Genomic DNA, 19,474 nt, shown 5'->3' on the forward strand with positions numbered 1-19,474 from the left:
GGAGGGTCCCTGAGCCCAGGAGTTTGAGACCAGCCTGGGAAACATAGGGAGACCCCATCTCTACAAAAAAAGAAAATTTAATTAGCCTGGCATGCTGGTGTGTGCCTGTGGTTCCAGCTACTTGGGAGCTTGAGGCCAAAGGATCACTTGAGCCCGGGAGGCCGAGGTTGCAGTGAGCCGTAACTGTGCCACTGCACTCCAGCCTGAGCAACAGAGTGAGACTCTGTCTAAAAGGCAAGAAAGAGGGAGGGAAGGAGAGACAGGGGAAGGAGAAGAAGCGATTGATTATTGGCCAGGTGCAGTGGCTCACACATGTAATCCCTGCACTTTGGGAGGCCGAGGCAGGCAGATCACCTGAGGGCAGGAGTTTGAGACCAGCCTGATCAACATGGAGATACTCCGTCTCTACTAAAAATACAAAATTAGCTGGGCCCGGTGGCACATGCCTATAATCCCAGCTACTTGGGAGGCTGAGGCAGGAAAATCGCTTGAACCCAGGAGGTGGAGGTTGCGGTGAGCCAAGATCGCACCATTGCACTCCAGCCTGGGCAACAAGGGCAAAACTCCATCTCAAAAAAAAAAAAAGTGATTGATTATCTAAGTATTATCCCTATATTTACTGACAAGGAAAAGGAGGCCCAAAGAGGAGCTGATCTGCTCATGCTTACCCATTAAGCAGCAGGGAAAGGCAAGCGAGAGACCCCACTTGATGATACCACAATGCTGCACCGCTCCCTGCTGCCGTCCTCCCATACCGTGGGACCGAGAAGTTACTGCCAACTCCTTCCTCTTCCACCTCGAGGTCCTCTCCCACCTGGCTTCCTCGGGGGTCCTTCAGCCCTTCTCTATCCTGCCCAATCATGCCTTTGGCCAGAGGGTACTCTGCAAGACAACCTCCTATTAATTCCGGCCTATGTATAATCTAGTTTAGAAATCTACTGAGGGAGGAAGGAAATCATTTATTTCAATGGAAATGGGACACAAGGCTGAATTTTCAGTTGCCACTTGTCTCTGGGTGAATGATCGTAATAGAAGAATGACTCTTTCCCCAGAGTATACATACTCTTAATTGCTATCCTGCCCACCCCCTTCTACACACACACACACACACACACACACACACACACTCAAAAAGAAATGTGCTTTTCAGAGCAAAGAATGAATAAAAATGTCACCCTGGGCAAGGTGCCTGGCCTCTGGATCTCAGTTTCCCCATCTGCCCCTGAGAGCAGGAGAAGCTGCTTCCTGAGGCTGCTGTCCGCCCGACGCTGCATGCTCCCTGACAGTATAAGGGCCCCAGACTGACAGTTGCCCATGGTGTTTCCCAGAACTGTCCCCTGGCGTTGAGGACTCCCTGCTAATGCTGGGATCAGAGAGAGGCAAAAGCCTGGGAGGGAGGCAGGGCAAGGTCAGCCCCAGCACTGGGGTGAGGACTCACCCATCACCCCTGGACCTCCGTCCTGCCAACCTGAGACACACTCCATCCACTTGGTAACTTGAATATCCAGGGGTACAGAAGGGAGGCCAGCTGGAAGGAGGGGCAATCTTAAAATACAACAAGGCCATGATCACTGGAAGTGAGCTGGAGGAGTTGTGAGATGCCAAAATGTTGGTTTTGAGTGTATTTTAGGGCCTCAGACTCCCTTTCCAAATTAATATTCATGGGGACTGGCATGCCATTTATTTGCATATGTAGATTGCTGCTCGTCCTCTGCAGGAGGAAAAAGAGTTTTGGGGTGTTTTTATTTATTGTATTTATTTTAAGCTTGGATGATAAACCGGGCAGGTCAGGCAGGGGAAGGACAGGCTCCAAGGACAGGAGCGGGTTTTAAATCGTTTTTGCTCTGAGGAAAGATAGGCCCTAGATACACAGGGGTAAGTCACCTCTACCTTGACCTGCCTGACTACCAGCATAGTCCTTCCGAGGTCATACCAAGAAGCCCCTATCTCAGGAAGCATGGCCGCCTCACGTGGTCCCACACGGCCTCTAGAAAACCAAGCCTGTTGTCACTCAAGGTTACTAACCATCAGGAGGCAGGCATCAAGTCGGGCTGGGACTTGGGCCAAGCCATTTGAACTCTAAGACCCCATTCTGAGGACAAATAAGCTGCTCTAGAAAGTCATAAAACATGGTCTAGCCAGGGGCGGTGGCTCACGCCTGTAATCCCAGCACTTTGGGAGGCCAAGCCAGACCGATCACAAGGTCAAGAGATCAAGACCATCCTGGCCAACATGGTGAAACCCCGTCTTTACTACACACACAAAAATTAGCTGGGCATGGTGGCACGCGCCTGTAGTCCCAGCTACTCGGGAGGCTGAGGAAGGAGAATTGCTTGAACCCAGGAGGCGGAGGTTGCAGTGAGCTGAGATTACACCACTGCACTCTAACCTGGCGATAGTGCGAGACCTGTGTCTCAAAAAAAAAAAAAAGAAAGAAAAGAAAGACACAGTCTAGAAAATCATGTACCAGAAAATTACTTGCTAAACCTCGAGACCCTAACAACAGGGGTCCTTGTGAGTCTCACACGTCATCTCTCCCACAGTAAATACCGCCTACTCTTCCCAGACACCCTCAAAGAAGGCTCTATGTCCTGCCCACTGTCACCCAAGGTCTTCTGAGGACCTGAGGCCCATTAGTAAGTCCTCTCCTGCCCTTCACTGGCTCTACCCCTCTTTTCTGAAGCAAGTAACCCATCTTACCTGCTCCACAAGAAAGCTCAGAGTCCACTGCAAGAATCCAGAGGTTCCTGAATTACCCCAAAGTCCTGGGGATGCAGCAAAACACTGAGACACAGTGAGACACAAGGAAAAAAAAAAGACTGGGAGAAGAGGCACCCCCAGGTCAGGGGAATGTATGCAATAGAAGCTCTATGTACGTAACAGAAGCTATCTTCCTGCCTCGGCCTCCAGGACAGCTGAGACTACAGGCATATGCCACCATGACTGGCTAATTTTTTTTTTCTTTTTTTGTAGAGATGGGTGTCAGGAAGATGTATGCAATAGAAAATAGAGGGAAGAAGACGACCCTGCCCCTCACTCCTCTCATGCTGGCTAAGTATAGGAAGCCACCCAACACTCCCAGAGCTGTGCTTTCCTTGTCTGCAGGGTGACACCAAGAATCCCGACTTCACAGGGTGGTTACAAGGCCCAGGTAAAATCTTTCCTAAAAATCACCTCACGTAGTACCCAGCACCGAGCAGGAATTCATTAAACTTAGTCCCTTCCTCCAGTTGAGGTTAAGAAAAAAGGGTGAAGATGAACTGATTTCTCAGGTAAATAATCTATTCCTATGATTTATTCATTCAATAAATACTGAAGTGCAATGTGCTTGCTGGACACGACCCTGGATATAAAGACAGATACACCCACCCTCCACCTTGGGTCCCAGGGGTCTTATATCCAGTTGGGAAGACGATACACATACCAACAAAATGGTATCGATGACACCAGCAGTACATCAAGTACCAGATTTGTGGTGTGGGCAATCATTGCTACAGAAGTTTGGGGGAAGGAAAGATCGATGCTCCGAGATCACCGTGGGCTCCAGTAGTGAGGGGAGGTCTCCTGAGGATGCAGGCTAATGCTGGTCTTGAAGGAAAGGGTGATGTGGATTAAACACAGGGAAAGACAGGACTTGAAGCTGAGTCAGCCATAGTGGTGAGCCCTAGCAGGGAGCAGGTAAGGACAGGGGAGGCAGCATGCAGGCAGATTGTCAAGACTTTCAACTGTCTATTTGAGGAATTTGGGCTTCATCCGGTAAGTGCTGCGGGAAAAAAATGTAAGATAATGAGTTGATAAAAACAATGTTTTAGGCCAGGCACAGTGGCTCACTCCTGTAATCCCAGCACTTTGGGAGGGCAAGGTGGGAGGATCACCCGAAGCCAGGAGTTTGAGACCTGCCCGGGTAACATAACGAGACTGATCTCTACAAAAAGAGAAAAAAAAAATCAGCCAGGCATCGTGGTATATGCCTACGGTCTCAGCTGCCCTGGAGGCTGAGGCAGGAAGATAGCTTGGGCCCAGGAGTTCAAGGCTGAAGTGAGCTATGATCATACTACTGCACACCAGCCTGGGCAAGAGTGTGAGCCCTGTCTCCAAAAACAAACAAAAAACAATGCATCAGTATGATTTGAAGGGAAAGGGATGGGAGGCTGGAAAGTGGCTCCCAGAGCAACATAAGGGATTTGCAACCATGGATTCTGGACTCATTGCAGAGACTCTACCTCTGCAGAATTTGCAAAAACTATCCTATTTACAGAGCCCCCATAGACTACTCCCAAAGACACATGTCCCCACATATACCCATGCACTATGCTCTGAGGATGGCAGAGTAGAAGGCAATGCCATCACCTGGCATGAGATGGAGAGGGCCTGAGCAAAGAGGATGTCTCATGTCAGAAGGGAGAGAACATATCCAAGAAACATCCTAAAAACAAAAGGCAACTGGGCACAATAGCTCACGCCTGTAATCCCAGCACTTTGGGAAGCCGAGGCAGGTGAATTGCCTGAGATCAGGAGTTCAAGGCCAGCCTAGACAACACGGTGAGACCCTGTCTGTACTAAAAATACAAAAATTCACTGGGTGTGGTGGCGCATGCCTATAATCTCAGCTACTCAGAAGGCTGAGGCACTAGAATCACTTGAACCTGGGAGGCAGAGGTTGCAATGAGCAGAGATCACGCCACTGCGCTCCAACCTGAGTGACAAGAGCAAGCCTCCATCATCTCAAAAAAAATTAATTAAAAAAAAAAAAGGCAAGTCGATGCTTGGGTATTGCAAGCAGAGTGTATGGAATGGAGGTGGCGGTACGCGCTCAGATTTTGAGCCCAAACATCTGCGAAGATGGTGTTGCCGGCAACAAAAGTGATTGAATCCAGAAGGGGAGATGACTTGAGAGGTGAGAAAACATTAGATTTCAGTTTAGGCATACAGGTTTCATGCTGGCGGCCAGGCATCCAAATACTGCTTTTAATAATAATATCTGCTCAGGGCAGTGGCTCACACCTATCATCTCAGCACTGTGGGAGGCTGAGGCGTGTGGATTGCTTGAGCCCAGGAGTTCAGGACCAGCCTGGGCAATATGGCAAAACCCCATCTCCACCAAAAAAAAAAAAAAAAACCATATATATATATATATACAAAAAATTAGCTGGGCGAGGTGGTAACACCTGTAATGCCAACCACTCGGGAGGCTAAGGTGGGAGGATCATTTGACCCAAGAAAGTCAGGGCTGCAGTGAGCTAAGCTTGCACTCCAGCCTGGGCAACAGGAGTAACATTCTATCTCAAAACTAATAATAAAAATAATAATATTTTAGGATTTGAAACGTGGCTTGAGATATAGAGATTGACTGAACGGTCCCATTTTACCACTGAGAAAAAAAAAAAAAGCAAGAGGAAGCAAGTTTGGTAGAAGGAGTTTATAACCTACCCATACTTAAGTGCTGAAGTTTCAGAACATGCACCATGAACCACCTCCTCCGGGAAGCCCTCCCTAGCTACTATGGCTCCTCTGATGTCACGCTCCTTCTATAGCGGTGGGTCTGCACGTCATGATTATTTATTCTGCAGTTCTGTTCTCTATTTGATGGTCTTGATGGTCTAGTCCTCACATATTCCCTGCATTAGCTGATTATAAATTCTTTGATTCAGTGATCAATCTACAAATAATCTTCTAGTCTCTTGTACTAATCAAGTATAATTATGGAGCCAATTCAGATTCACCTTCCCAATAAATCCCCATCCTACATTCAGTAAACTGAGGCACAAGAGGTGAAAAAATAGGGTTTAAAACGAGTAGAAAGACCATTCAAACCCATGTCTTGAGCTGTATGGCAGTGAGTTGCTCCTTTCACCCTTCCAAAAGAATCCTAATTTGGATCCTCTCTGAGGCCCAGCACACAAATCAAGATTGTTCTAGGTCAAGCCAGGTGCTGTGGTGTGCATCTGCGGTCCCATCTACTCAGGAGGCTGAAGCAGGAGAATCAGCTGAGCCCAGGAGTTTCAGGCTGCAGTGAGCTATGGTAGCAGCTCTGTATTCCAGCCTGGGCAACAGAGGGAGATCCCTTTAAAAAAAAAAAAAAAAAAAAAAAAAAAGATTGTTCTAGGTCAATTACAATGATTTCCTTCTCTTGCCTGTGATTGGCTTAAGCATGACGCACGATTCACAGATCTGGCCAATAAGACAAAAGGGAAAGTCTGCAGAGGGGCTTCTGGGTAAGAGTCCCTCCTGCCTTTTCTGCCTCTGCCCATGATTGTGAGGCTGTAACACCCAGAACTGGTGCCACCGTCTTGTGATCTTGGGAACAGGAAAGATGAAAAGCATCCAAATCTTTGATGATGCTGTTGAACCACTGAAGAACTGAAGAACCAACTATAGGGAAGACATGGCCCAGACCTCTTGTTATGGGAGATGCTAAATTCCTTATTGTTTCAGCCAGTTGAATTCAGCTTCTGTCACTTGCAGCCTTCATTCCCACCCGCATCAAGGGCTTTTGTCACAATGGATACCTGAGCTAACCATTATAAAAGATATATAGGCCGGGCGTGGTGGCTCAAGCCTGTAATCCCAGCACTTTGGGAGGCCGAGGCGGGTGGATCACGAGGTCAAGAGATCGAGACCATCCTGGTCAACATGGTGAAACCCTGTCTCTACTAAAAATACAAAAAACATTAGCTGGGCATGGTGGTGTGTGCCTGTAATCCCAGCTACTCAGGAGGCTGAGGCAGGAGAATTGCCTGAACCCAGGAGGCGGAGGTTGCGGTGAGCCGAGATCGCGCCATTGCACTCCAGTCTGGGTAACAAGAGCGAAACTCCGTCTCAAGAAAAAAAAAAAAAAAAATAGATATATAACAAGTAAAAGTCCTGGCTTCTGCTCTCACTGTGCCTATCCCAAGCTTAGACAGTCAATAAGTATTTATATTTGATTAATTGATCTTCCCCTTGCTCACCAGGTATAGGGGATATATTCCCTGAAGGCATCTTTCTTCCCTTTACTAAGTCTCACTGATTCTAAGTTTCAGCCTCACATTTTGACTGTGGTCTCAATGTTACTGACCAGGTGCTTCTCCATGGTCTCCTCCCACCTCTGAGGATCAAACTAAAAGCAAGGTACTCACACTTGGCCCAGAGAGACCATCGGCGAAACTCCGCATTCCTAAATATTTGTTCTTTGAAATGTCTTTCAATTAGATCTCACCCAAATGTTTGAGAGTCAGGCTGAATTCCAACTTCCTGCTCCAGAACAGACATGTTGAGCCTGCATAATTACTGCAGCCAGCTTTATTTGCTATAAAAACATGGATTTTTGCTCCTTCTCAACTATAAAATAATCAATAAATAGAATCCAGATGAAAAATGCTGGCGTTTAGGAGAACAACTCTTTTATGGTTTTTTTCTTTTGGGTCTAATTAACACATTGGGGATAAAGTGCACTGTTATGTTTACCCGACCAGCTATGCTGAAATACAAACTCTCCTCTTCCTGCTGAGATACAGCTTCATATCAGAAATACAGGAAGACAGACAGAGTTTCAAAACATTTTGAAACGCTCAAGAAACAGACCTGTGAACCTGTGATGTGGACTTCCTTCAGCCCCTCTCTGTTCACACTGGCTGTTCAGTTGTTCCCCCCTGAACCCCTACCGCTTCCTTAAGAATACATTGCATAGTTACTGTCAAATGAAATAGATAGTCCCATTAGCAGGAGAAGCAATCTCTCTGACTTTCAGTCTTTCAAATGAAGAAAATATGGTTTTTTTGGACAATGACCACCCGGACCATGAAAGTTTCATGAGGGGCTCTCAGAGTGGATGACACCTTTTCAATTATAACAGTGTTATAATAAACCCCCACAGAGCCACCAGGGATGGCGTCTACATCCAAGACACGACACCTATTTATTCCCTAATTACATTGCAATATATTCTCTCTGTGTGTGTGCTGATGAAGATAAAATATTCTTTTAATTCTATGGCCTCCTGGGGGGTGAGGGGGAGGGGATGCACATAGCAAGTCCTGTGAGTTCCTAAAACTAAATCACAGCCTTCATTCCAGGCTCCCCAATTTTATAATCTCAAAAAAAAAAAAAAATCATTCACTTTCCCTTGTTCTACCACATTGGTTTTCCAAGTGTGGTCTCCAGAACTAGAGCATCAGCATCACCTAGGAACTTGTTTAGAAATGCAAATTACTGGACCTACTCCACACCCATTGAATCAGAACATTGGGAGTGTGGCCTAGTAACATGTGTTTTCACAAGCCCTCCACACTGAAATCTGAGCATCGCTAGTGTGCCAGGAAGAAATGCTTTTCTAGGAAGAAAAAAATCAGCATTTTAAATTGAATCGGGTATCAGGGACACCTGGATTCTATACGGGCTGGGCCCCTCTGACTGCACAGCCTTCTCAATCTGCAGATTCAGGCCTCCATTTACCCATCTGTATAATGGAGCTCCAGAGCACACCAGCTGTGGATGCTGAAATTTAAGAGGAACACGGTTACCTGGCACCAGTCTCTATGGATACCTAGCAAGATCATAGTTGCCAACATTCACCAGCTCTCTGCCACCGTACCCTACTTGGCAGCAGTTCTTCGATGCTGCATCTAAGATCACACTGCAGCTGCCTCTGGGTTACCCCTGGCAACGAGGAGCTGGGGTCATGGGCAAACTGCACAGCCAACAGCTTCAAACCTTTCACCTTGGAGCCTTGAGCCACTAGAGGGGAGGTTCGGAATTCTGTTATATTGTCTCATTTTAGGACCTCTTCAGACATCATTATGTATTTGCCTCTGTTCTATAACTAGACTTTAAGCCTATGGAGGACAGAGCTTAGAATGTCAGCATCACAAGGTATGGGACACTTCCTGTCTGATTCATCGCTGTATCTCAAGGGCCTAGACCAGCGCCTAGCACAAAGAAGGAGCTCCAGAACTATTTGCTGACTGCATGTTCCTGCTTTTCATAAGTCCGGAACACTGAAGTAGCTAAAAGTTATGGCTGGGAAAAGGCAAAGGGGCTGGGCGAGGTGGCTGATGCCTGTAATCCTAGCACTTTGGGAGGCCAAGGCAGGAAGATTGCTTGAGGTCAGGAGTTCAAGACCAGCCTGGCCAACATGGCGAAACCCAGTTTCTACTAAATTAGCTGGGTATGATGGCGCACACCTGCAGTCCCAGCTACTTGGGAGGCTGAGGCTGGAAAATCACTTGAACCCAGAAGGCAGAGGTTGCAGTGAGCCAAGATAGTGCCACTGCATTCTAGCCTGTGTGAGAAAGTGAGACTCTGTCTCAAAAAAAAAAAAGGGAAGGAGCAAAAGAATGAGAATGATTGAAACCCCTGGGAATCACGAGACAGAAAAAAGAAGCAAAAGCCAGAATATTGCCCATCTGACTCCACCACCCTTGGCTCTGACTTGGGGCACTGACTTGCCAGCCAATTGCCCACTCTAAGTCTAGGCCTAAAAGACTTCTGGGGCCGCGTACGAAGCTTGCACTCTCTGAGCAACTGGCTCTTCTAGCTTCCCTAGTGACACTCACTCAGAGGCCCAGTGCTCACTGGCCCTGACAGTGCTGTGCTTTGACCAGCTACTTAACCAGCTTTCCTGCCTCCTTCTTAGGAGACATCCCCTGTGTCCTGACAACCGTCCTTCCCCACCTGGAAACCTACTGAGGATCAGCTCCTAATCTTGCCTTCTCCAGGGACTATCCCTAATCCAGCCCCTCCCGAAGTGATTTCACCTGAGAATGCCGATTTGCACTCACCTCCTTGACTGCAAATCAATGGCTCCTCTTTCCCTATGGGTGGCACCTGATGGGGCTAAGCCCTCTGTGTGGCCTCCGTTTACCCCCAGGGCCCGGTGCAGGGACAGAACAGGTATGCAACAGACTGTCACAGGAGTGATTTATCCTGGGAGATGCTCCCAGCACAGCACCTAACCTGAAAATCCAGAGACAGGTCCTTTGCCTCTAACCTCACACATACCCAGGCCCGGAGCCTGTCAAAGATGTGCAGTGGCCTGACTGGGAACACCTGCCCTGTGCGGAGAAAGCTGTAAAGTCCGTGTGGAGTACTAGAAAAGGCCCTGACTCGACAGTCGGGAGACTCGCTTTACCTACTCCTCCTCCACATAGCAGCCCTAAGCAAGGCTTTTCACTTCTCAGGACCTCGGTTTGCTGATCTGTGAGTGGGAAGAAGTGGCAAGATTGCAGTCCTAGACCTGGAATTTCTAGCGGCTTACACAAAATGTGAGCAACGGAGGGAGCGGGTGCATGGTGTGCACTCGGAAAATCCGCCAGAGGAGCAGAGGCTGCTCCCGTCTGTTCAACGCCCTCGGGGCACCCCGCCCAATCTGCAGGGAGCGACTGCAGGGGGGCCCTCTCCGCAAAGCCCCGAGTTTGGTCCCACGAAACCCCCCAAACCTCTGAAGAGAATCTCCCGACAGCACCCCAACAAAGAGAGCTGCTGGACCGGGGCCCCGCTGGCTGCGGAAGCCGCAGAGGTCGGCGAATCCTGCACCTCCGACTCCGGGAGCGCGTGGGACAGAGCCCCCGATAGGCTCCAATTGCCCCGGCCTGCCGCCGCGCGCCGCGCCCAGCTCGGGCTTTAACCCCTGCTTCCCCGGCAGAGCGCCGGAGGAGCGCCGGTAGCCGGCACGAGGACCCCTGCCCGAGCGAGCCGAGGTGGCCGGTAGCACACGCCATCCCAAAGGCCTCCTTCAACCCGCTGAAGACCCTGTTCTCTCCACTCTTGGAGGGATGGAGGGTGGGCGATCCTGAAGAGGACCCACTTCGAAATATTTTTCCGGAGAGCATCACCACCCGGGAGGCGGTCACGCTGGCCTCGCAGCGCCGGCTGCGGTGCACGGATCCCGAGATGCGGCTGCCGCGGGATGGAGCCAGCGAGTCCGGGTCCAGGAGAAGCCGCCCGGGCTCGGGGGCTCCGGGGACCGCCACGCCGAGGCTTGGCGCTCCCGGGATCGGGACAGGTGGTGGCTGCGTCCCACTCACGAGCCTTGACGCCCGCGAGGAACGATTCTATTTTTAAGTCGTAATTTTTTTCTAACAAATTAGGAAAATAAGCCAAGTCCAGGAGGAAGGCGGCTGCGCTCGGCAGCTCCAAGGAGCCACAACCAGCGCCCACTTCCCCACCTCCAGCACTACCGCCCACGGCTGGGCGCGAAGTTGGGAACTTCGGGGCCACGCTCCAGGCGCTCGCAGACAGTGACTCGCTTCTCCTTTAACTTTGGGAGCCAGAGTCGCCACCGAGGGCTGGAGAGCCGTCCAGGGAGCCGACCCACACGGCCGTCCGGATCCTGCACTTCCGGGAACAGAGTAAGGGCGACGGGATGAAAAAGAAATAAGGGGATACACGTTCTGTTTCGCTTCTCCCAAAAGCAAAAGCGTGCGTGGCACCTGCTGGGGCTTGGAGACCATGAGGAGCACCGCCGGCCACGGCTGGGAACCTGCCGCGTCCCCGCAGGCTCTGCGTCCGGACCCCGGCGGTGCAGTGCACGCAGCCCGCGCACCCGGGGCGGCTTGAGAGCAGAGTCCCCAGACTCAAGGGGGTGAGTGGGCGCCCTCCCCGGGTCACCCGCGCCGTGCCGCTGCTCTCTGGTCTTCCCCCGCATGTGGAGGCGCCGCGGACGCCGCATCCCGACTGCGGCCGGAGGGCTGCGCCTGCCTATACCGAGGCGCCCCCACGCCCTGCTCGAAACCCCGGGCGCTCCCGCAGGCCCCGCATCCACTTCCTCCCCGCGCCAAACTTCGGCTCGGCAGCCGGGACCCACGGAGCTGGTGAAAAGTTAGTCGCGGGGCTGCAAAGTCCCCTCTCCGGAGTCGGAACCCCCACTCCTGTGTTCCCAGGTGCCCCTGGCGTCCGAGGCTCCCCGTCCTCGCGGTCCCCACCGCCCCCACCCAGCCACCTACCTGCTCCCGCGGCCGGCCCCGGGCTCGGCCGGCCAGTCGCGTGGTCCCGTCCTCCGGAGCCCGAGCCCGGCCAGAGCGCCGGACAGGAGCTGGAGCTGCGAGCAGCCGGGCGGCGGGCACAGGGAGCTACTGAGCGACTGAGCCAGCGAGCGGGCGGGCGGCTGGAGCCGCAGCGGCTGCCGCGGAGCCAGCCTCCACCCGCTTCGTCCCTCGGCCCCTCCCTCTCCTTCCCGCCCAGCCTCCCTCCTCCCGACTCGCAGCTCCCTCCCTCCGCTCTCCCGCACACCCCCCTCTTTTTTTCTCTCTCTCTCTCTCTTTGGCCCTTTCAGCCCCTGCTGTTTCGCGCGCGCCCGTTCGTTCTTTTTCCTGCCTTCAGCCTCTCTCTTCGGCATGCCTTTGGATTCCCCTTTTCCTCCGATCCAACCCTTTCCAGCATCTCGCCTCACTCCTCCCCACTTTCGCTCTTTTGCTCGTTTCTCTTGCTCCCTTGCTTCTCTATTTTCTATTTTCTCCTTCTAACCTCGCGGGTCTGCTCCCCCTTCTCTTCCCTACTCCGCCTTTCCTTCGTGCTATGGTTGGGAGATCCCGGGCGTGGGAGTGGGGGTTCGGGAGGGTTAAAGGGAGCCAGGGGCGCCCCCAGGCCGTGCTCCTAACAGGCCGAGGACCGAGAGGGACGGGCAGGGCTGGAGACAGGGACTCAAGACAGGAACTCGAGAAATGTCTGAGCCAGGGAAATGGCAAGAAAAGCAAAGACCTCAAAATGTTAAGACCCAAGTCGGGCTGAGCTGTGCCTGGTGAGATGAGTAAACTGAGACCCAAGGAGAAGACGACAAGGGATTTGCCTTGCCAAGGTCTACTCCAGGCAAGGTCGAGACCCCCACTGCTCCTTGCAGCCTGGGACTGGGCTCCCTCGCTGATGCGGGGAGTTGCGAGGGCACCAGAGTCTGGTCAGCTTGTTCCCGTCACTTTGCCTGCCCCTGCGCTCAAGTCCCCGGGGCCACTGGGAGGAAGCCTTCCCCCCGCGCCCTGCGACAGCACCTGGGACCACCTGGCTGCCCCTGGACACTCCTAGTGAGGCTGAGCCGGGCGGGGGTAAAGACCTGGCTCTTACCTCCCACCCTTCTCCAGGAAAAGCAGACTCCCGCTTACAGGGGATGGGAATGATAGCAGGGTACTTTGCTCGTGGGGTTTGCCTTCTTTTGTCCTTGAACTAAAACCGGAGCGGGAAAGCCCAGGCTTGGAAAGGTGGCCATACACAGGTGGAGAGAGGAATTTTTGCAAATAAGGCAGGCCTAATGCTCTCCGTGTGTCTGCGCACCTAACCCTCCCGGGCCTTTCTGGGTCTGATGGGGCAAGTCCCTCCCCCAGAAGCTATTCCTGGCACTTCCTCATTTCAGCCCAGTGGAGTCCGGAGGAGAGACGTGGAGTCTCTGTTCCCAAAGAGTCCACCCTGTGGCCCCACACGACCAGGATTCTCCTAGTTTCAGCCCTCATTTCTGGGGCCAGAGTTTGCTCTCCTGTGCTACCAACCAGAAGCAGAACCTCCACTCAGCCCCTGGGTAAAAATCTACTTTGGGGTGCTGGCAAAACTCCGCACAATATTCTATTCATTCCTCACTTTGAGATATCAAATCAAGTCCAGAAAGCCCGGCCTGGGCCTCTGTGGTTCACACCACAAAACCGGAAGAAACATCTGCTCAAGGCTGGGACTCCGTGGGGCACGTGGGGTGCTCACAGAGTCCGCAACTGAGGGTGAGTGCCACCTGAAATTCCCCTCTCAGAGCCTCCCTGCCTCGCCCGAGTCCCGAGTCCCCACTGCAGGCAAATCCTAGGGCTGGCATCATTTCCCCACCTGACTATGAAGAGGCTGAATTAGATGTTCTCCAAGATTTTCTCCAGCTCTGAGGTGCTACAGTTGGTAGATATCATAGATGCCAAATGTGTATGCCTGCTCCACCACTTACTGTGACACCCGGCAATCACTAACCTGTTTCCCTATCCGTAAAATGGGAATGATGACCGTACTGTGAGCTGTGACGATGAAACCACATAATGCACCGAAGCACAGGTCCTGGCACAGAGTAGCACTTGACTACTGTGAGCAATTAATACTGCACAAGGTGGGATTTTGCATATCTTTCCTTCATCTTCACATTTCCATTTTTATTGAGTTGCAATTACCCCCACGCCCCACCACTCTCCCTCTGTGTGGTAGCCATCCACTTATAAGTCTTGGACTTCAATTCTGATAGGTTTAGGAAGGTAGACAGGACTTCCTGAATAACCATCTCATCCCATCTCAATGACCAATAAATAGGAAGCAACTCCCTCCCCTTCTCTTACACACTCACACCTGCCAGGCTTGAATTGTGTGTCTGAGGATTGCTGGCTCCCTCCATGCTGGGCTGGGGATTGCCTGGTTTTCTGCCTCACTCTAAAAAGCCACACCGATCTATAAAGCTGCACCTTCCCTACCAAGATGGCAGGGCTCCAAGGACATATGTCCCAACAGAGCCAGAAACACTTTTAGCAAACATCTCTGAGGTTGGCTCAGGGTCACATGGAGCCCATGATACATCATTCATTTGTCAGTCTCTGAATACCTACTTACAGGAGGCACCACTCCGAGCAGCCCACTGCCATGTCCACCTTCAGCTCAGCTGCAACAAGTTCATTTTGGAAGCTATGCCATCTAAGACCATGCTACTCATTGAGGGGCATATTTGAGGTAAAAATCCACTATTCTATGCTATAAGCCCTGCTATCAAAAAGTTTACATACCTGGTTGATCCTGCCAGAAAAAAAGAAAAAAAAAGCTTACACACAAGGTCAGAAGACAGGAAAAAAAAAAAAAAGAAAAAAAAGGGTAGGGGGCCTGGAAGAACCAAGGATTTGAAGCCTGAGCTCATATGTGACCACAAGCTAGTGCAATTGCACCCTCTGCACACTTCAGCTCAGACAGGGGTGAGGAGTGAGGAGGCCAAATCTCCAGTGAATAAGGGAGAGGACCTCCTTCTCTTAGAAATAAATTATCCCAGCCGGGCGCAGTGACTCACGCCTGTAATCCAAGCACTTTGGGAAGCCAAGGCAGGCAGATCGCCTGAAGTCAGGAGTTCAAGACAAGTCTGGCCAACACGGTGAAACCCTGTCTCTACCAAAAATAAAAAAAAATTAGCTGTACGTGGTGGTGCATGCCTGTAATCCCAGCTACTCAGGAGGCTGAGGCGGGGGAATTGCTTGAACCAGCGAGGTAGAGGTTGCAGTGACCCAAGATCACACCACTGCACTCCAGCCTGGACAACAGAGTGAGACTCAGTCTCCAAAAACATAAAAAAAAAAATTAAAAAAGGAAGAAATTATCTGAAGGCTAGGACACTGGACAGAGTGTCCCAGGCTTGGGCTACAGTGTTCTTCCCTTCAATTAAGTGTGCAGAAAGGGAATTCTCTTTGTTTTCCTTCTCTCTCCCTCCTTTCCTTGATGAGAGATCGCCTTTCCGTCTCTAGCTTCTGGCAGAACTCTGACTCAAAGCCCCAAGCAGGAATATCCACAAAGCAGACCCAGGGATGACTGGAACTTGTTGAGTGACTGAATGATTTCAGAACTTGTGGGATCTTTTAAACCTATAAGTGGAACATAACATGTCAGAGTGCTTGATGGGAGGACGTCTCCCTCCCCACCACACTAAGTATTTGGGGTCAGTACCATGTCTTATTTACCTTCATATCTGATACAAAGCCTAGCATAGGGCCTTGCCTTGTGACAAGAGTAAGTAAAATATCTATAATTTATTAATAAGATACACACATGAAATTATTTAAACTTCATGACAATTCTGTATAGTAGGCATTCTTATCTCCGTTTTACAGAGGAAAGACTGAAGGCCAAAGAAGGTAATTTACCCTAGGCCACATAGCCAGGAAATGACAGAACCTGAATTTGGACTCAAGGTTGTTCAAAGCTCTTTTCTCAATGCTGTAGTGTCTTGCACTATGGGACTGAGACTCAGGCAACCTAGGGAGACATTCACTCTCAGGGACCAAATGCACATACGCAACCCTGAAAGTAACCTTCAGAAAATGCCCCCAAAGAATTACAGAGAACTGTGGGACCCCTGCGGTCCTAGCCATCAATGAGGTACAGAGAAGAAACTATTGCACAACCAGTAACTAAGGTAACTCACCAGCATTACATCTGCTGATAGAACATACACTGATACAATCTACGCCAAACACATCTGCAAATATAACCACACACGACAATCCTGCCCAGTACACAAATTAGTGGGAGATGACAACCCAACACACCTACGCACACACCAATGCAACCCAAACGTCCCCCTGCACACACAAATACAACACAATTCCTGCACTCTTAAAAACAGGGCTGGGAGGCACAGCATCAAAATAAGACCCAAGTGGCATGACTCTTTGCTTTTTTATGAACCCACAACCACCCGTCGAAGTCTTGATTAACTTGGTCTTATTTATTAAATCATGTTCAATATTTAATAACTTTGAATATGGATTGAATATTTAATGAGATTGGTGGAGATCTATTTGTGTATATACATGAGAAGTGCCAATTGCTTTGAATTGAGAATTGAGTCTGTGACTCATTCTCAGAAGCTGATACTGGAGATCTCTCCATTCTTCATTTTCATAGATTTATTTAAATTATAGGTTATCATCATGACATTATTACACTATTATTTATTATGGGGCTCCACTATTATAACATTGCTAGGCAGTACCAGAAAATGTGGCATTTAGATACTGAATTTCCTTGCATCCAGGGAAACCTGGACTGGGGTCTCTTGGTTGCCTTCCTCCACGTTTACTAGGAAAGGGGTCAAATATGACACTGTGAGATGCATGCTGTCCTAAGCCCTCAATCCTCCCACAGGCACAAAATGATCTGGAGCCAATTTCTGTGTTCTACTTTGTCCAACACCAATTTCCAATTTGTCCAAAAGAAGAAACTCTACTTTGTGGACTGAGGACCAGCAACATTAATTTCTGAAACTTTTTTAACAGAAATAAGAGAATCGGATGCAAAACGCAATTTTCAGAGGCATCATGAAGATTCGTGAAAGTCCTTGGAAGATTTGAGATTCAAGAGCTCAATGAATAAATGTAACTCTCCATATGTGTGGATTTTACGTAAGGTACAGTTATATATTAACGATGTCCTCTGCCTAATAAGTAATTATAAAATGTGGTTTGTTAGGCGTCAAAGTAAAATCACTGGAAATAGTCCTTGTGCCATAGCAGGATATTGCCTGGCAGGATATAAACTGCTTACTCAGGAAACAGAGCTAATGCATTCTCCATCAAATAACTCTCATCACGGACATACCTTCGTCATATTCTGATGTGCTTTGATTTGGGGTCCAAAGCACATGTAAAGAAATGCTACCACAAGAAGATTATAACACCACCGTTAGGTGGAGAGTAGCCTTCTGACTGAAATCAGTGTAATCATACTTCACTATTTTATATGTATATATACAGGGTCTCACTCTGTTGCCCAGGCTGGAATGAAGAGGTGTGATCATGGCTCAGTGCAGCCTCAAACTCTTAGGCTCAAGTGATGCCCCTGCCTCAGCCTCCTGAGTAGCTGAGATCACCGGCATGGACCACCAAGCCTGGCTAATTTTTTGGTTTTTTTGCTAGAGACAGGGTCTCACTTTGTTGCCCAGGCTGGTCTCAAACTCCTGGCCTCAAGCAATTCTCCCACCTCAGCCTCCCAAGTGCTAGGATTGAAGGCGTGAGCCACTGAGCTCAGCCTTTGTTTTCATTTTATTTGCAGCAGACAATTGGAAAAACTTGCACCTCTAAACACTTTTCTTTCGTCTCCTCACCTTCGATACTCTATCAACTTTTAAATTAAATTATACCTGATGCCACACCAATTTATTTGCCCATTCTCAATCCCCCATAGTGTTCTGGGCTTCCTGATCTTTTTTCTATTTTTGAGACGGAGTTTCGCTCTTGTTGCCCAGGCTGGAGCGCCATGGTGCAATCTCGGCTCAGCCTCCCGAGTAGCTGGGATCACAGGAATGCAGCACCATGCCTGGCTAATTTTGGATTTTTAGTAGAGACAGGGTTAGGGTTTCTCCATATTGGTCGGGCTGGTCTTGAACTCCCAACCTCAGGTGATCCACTCACCCCAGCCTCCCAAAGTGCTGGGATTACAGGTATGAGCCACTGCACTCGGCCGTGCTTCCTCATCTTATTTCTGCTGTTCTCAGAACCTTAATGCCTTTCCCATCCTCTTTTAAACTTGGCAAACTCGTCTTATCCTTTAAAACTCTGCTTATCACTAAGGCCTTCCTTACTGCCTTTACCCTACCTGTTTACCTGCCCTGATTGGCACTTTTCTCACTGTAGTTTGATCCTATGTTTACAGGTCTACCTGTTACCATTGTATGATGAATACCATAGTCATTTCAGTATCTCCAGTGTCTTGCACAGTGCCTGGTCTAACAGTGGGTGGGTGGGTGGATGGATGGATGGATGGATGCTGGATGGATGGATGGATGGATGGATGATGGATGGATGGACCTGGAAATAAAAACATATGGGTTTTATTATACTTGTGGCTCTTTATCCTTTGACTTGGGTTGAGCAGGGTGTTGGAGTAGGAGCCATCTTATTTTCCAGGAAGCTTATAATGCCATTCATTCTTAGACTCAAGTCAAAAGTCAAAGGGAGCTCTGTTTTACAAATAAAGTTACCCCCTCCTGGCTGCTCAATAACACGTTTTCATTCAACAAACATTTATGAAGTTCTTACTATGTGCCAGGCTCCCTGCTTGCTGCCTTGACTCACAATCCACATCACTAAATCAACCCAGGTGGACTTCTAGGAGCAGGCAGCAACCAGGAACAGCCTCCTCTCTCCAGCGCTGTTGGCAGGTTCCTTGCAGAAACCAACAGACTTTCTGGGAAGCAGAAGAATCTCCTCCTCGAGAGAGGGTCTGGGACTCTGGCCTAGTGGTGGCTTGACATGGCAAATACTTAGCTTTTTATAAGCACCTCAAATCCTTTGTGGAAGTAGGTAGGGTATCAACGCAATTCTCACGCAGTAAGCAAAATCTCCTCCTCTTCGTCAGCTTCTGCCACCGCCCCCTTCTCCATATTTGTTCTCCAGCAATGCTGAAAGAGGCTCGTGGGCCCTGTGCCCACGAGAACACAAGTTCCATGAGGAAGGGACTTTGCTTTCTTTGCCATTATATATCCAGCATCTAGAACAACACCTGGATATAACAGGCCATCAGTGAAAATGTATTGGATTAGTTAATGAATGGTATATCATATTTTTGTCTTTGCTAGTGATGCTTCTGTGCTTGAAATGACCCCTTTCTTCACACTAACTCTTACTTATCCAGCAAGACTAAGTCAGGTATATTCTCTCCTAGATAATCCTCCCTGAAGCCCCTGGGTTGAACCAAACACCCTTCCTCTGAGTTTCTTGGCACCATGTGCAAAGGCCTCTCTTTGCACTAACCACAGCGTACTGCATTTATCTGTTATATGTCTGTTCCCCATACC

General features: G+C 49.6%; 1 protein-coding gene across 14 annotated transcripts in view; it reads right to left on the reverse strand.

The window, feature by feature from the left end:
• Window positions 1-12,045, reverse strand: part of MEGF11 (multiple EGF like domains 11) — a 388,577-nt gene extending 376,532 nt beyond the window's left edge. For 9 of the 14 annotated variants that reach the window (XR_004260666.1, XM_032251029.1, XM_032251028.1 and 6 more), the window contains exon 1: window positions 11,922-12,045. The gene's annotated coding sequence lies outside the window, so the exon portion shown is untranslated. The remainder of the gene's footprint in view (window positions 1-11,921) is intronic. The other 5 variants (XM_032251021.1, XM_032251020.1, XM_032251019.1 and 2 more) reach the window with 2 other exon arrangements.
• Window positions 12,046-19,474: the final 7,429 nt, after the last annotated feature.

Source organism: Sapajus apella, unplaced genomic scaffold, assembly GCF_009761245.1.
Source record: "Sapajus apella isolate SASKATOON/1434 unplaced genomic scaffold, GSC_monkey_1.0 scaffold74, whole genome shotgun sequence".
NCBI lineage: Eukaryota > Metazoa > Chordata > Mammalia > Primates > Cebidae > Sapajus > Sapajus apella.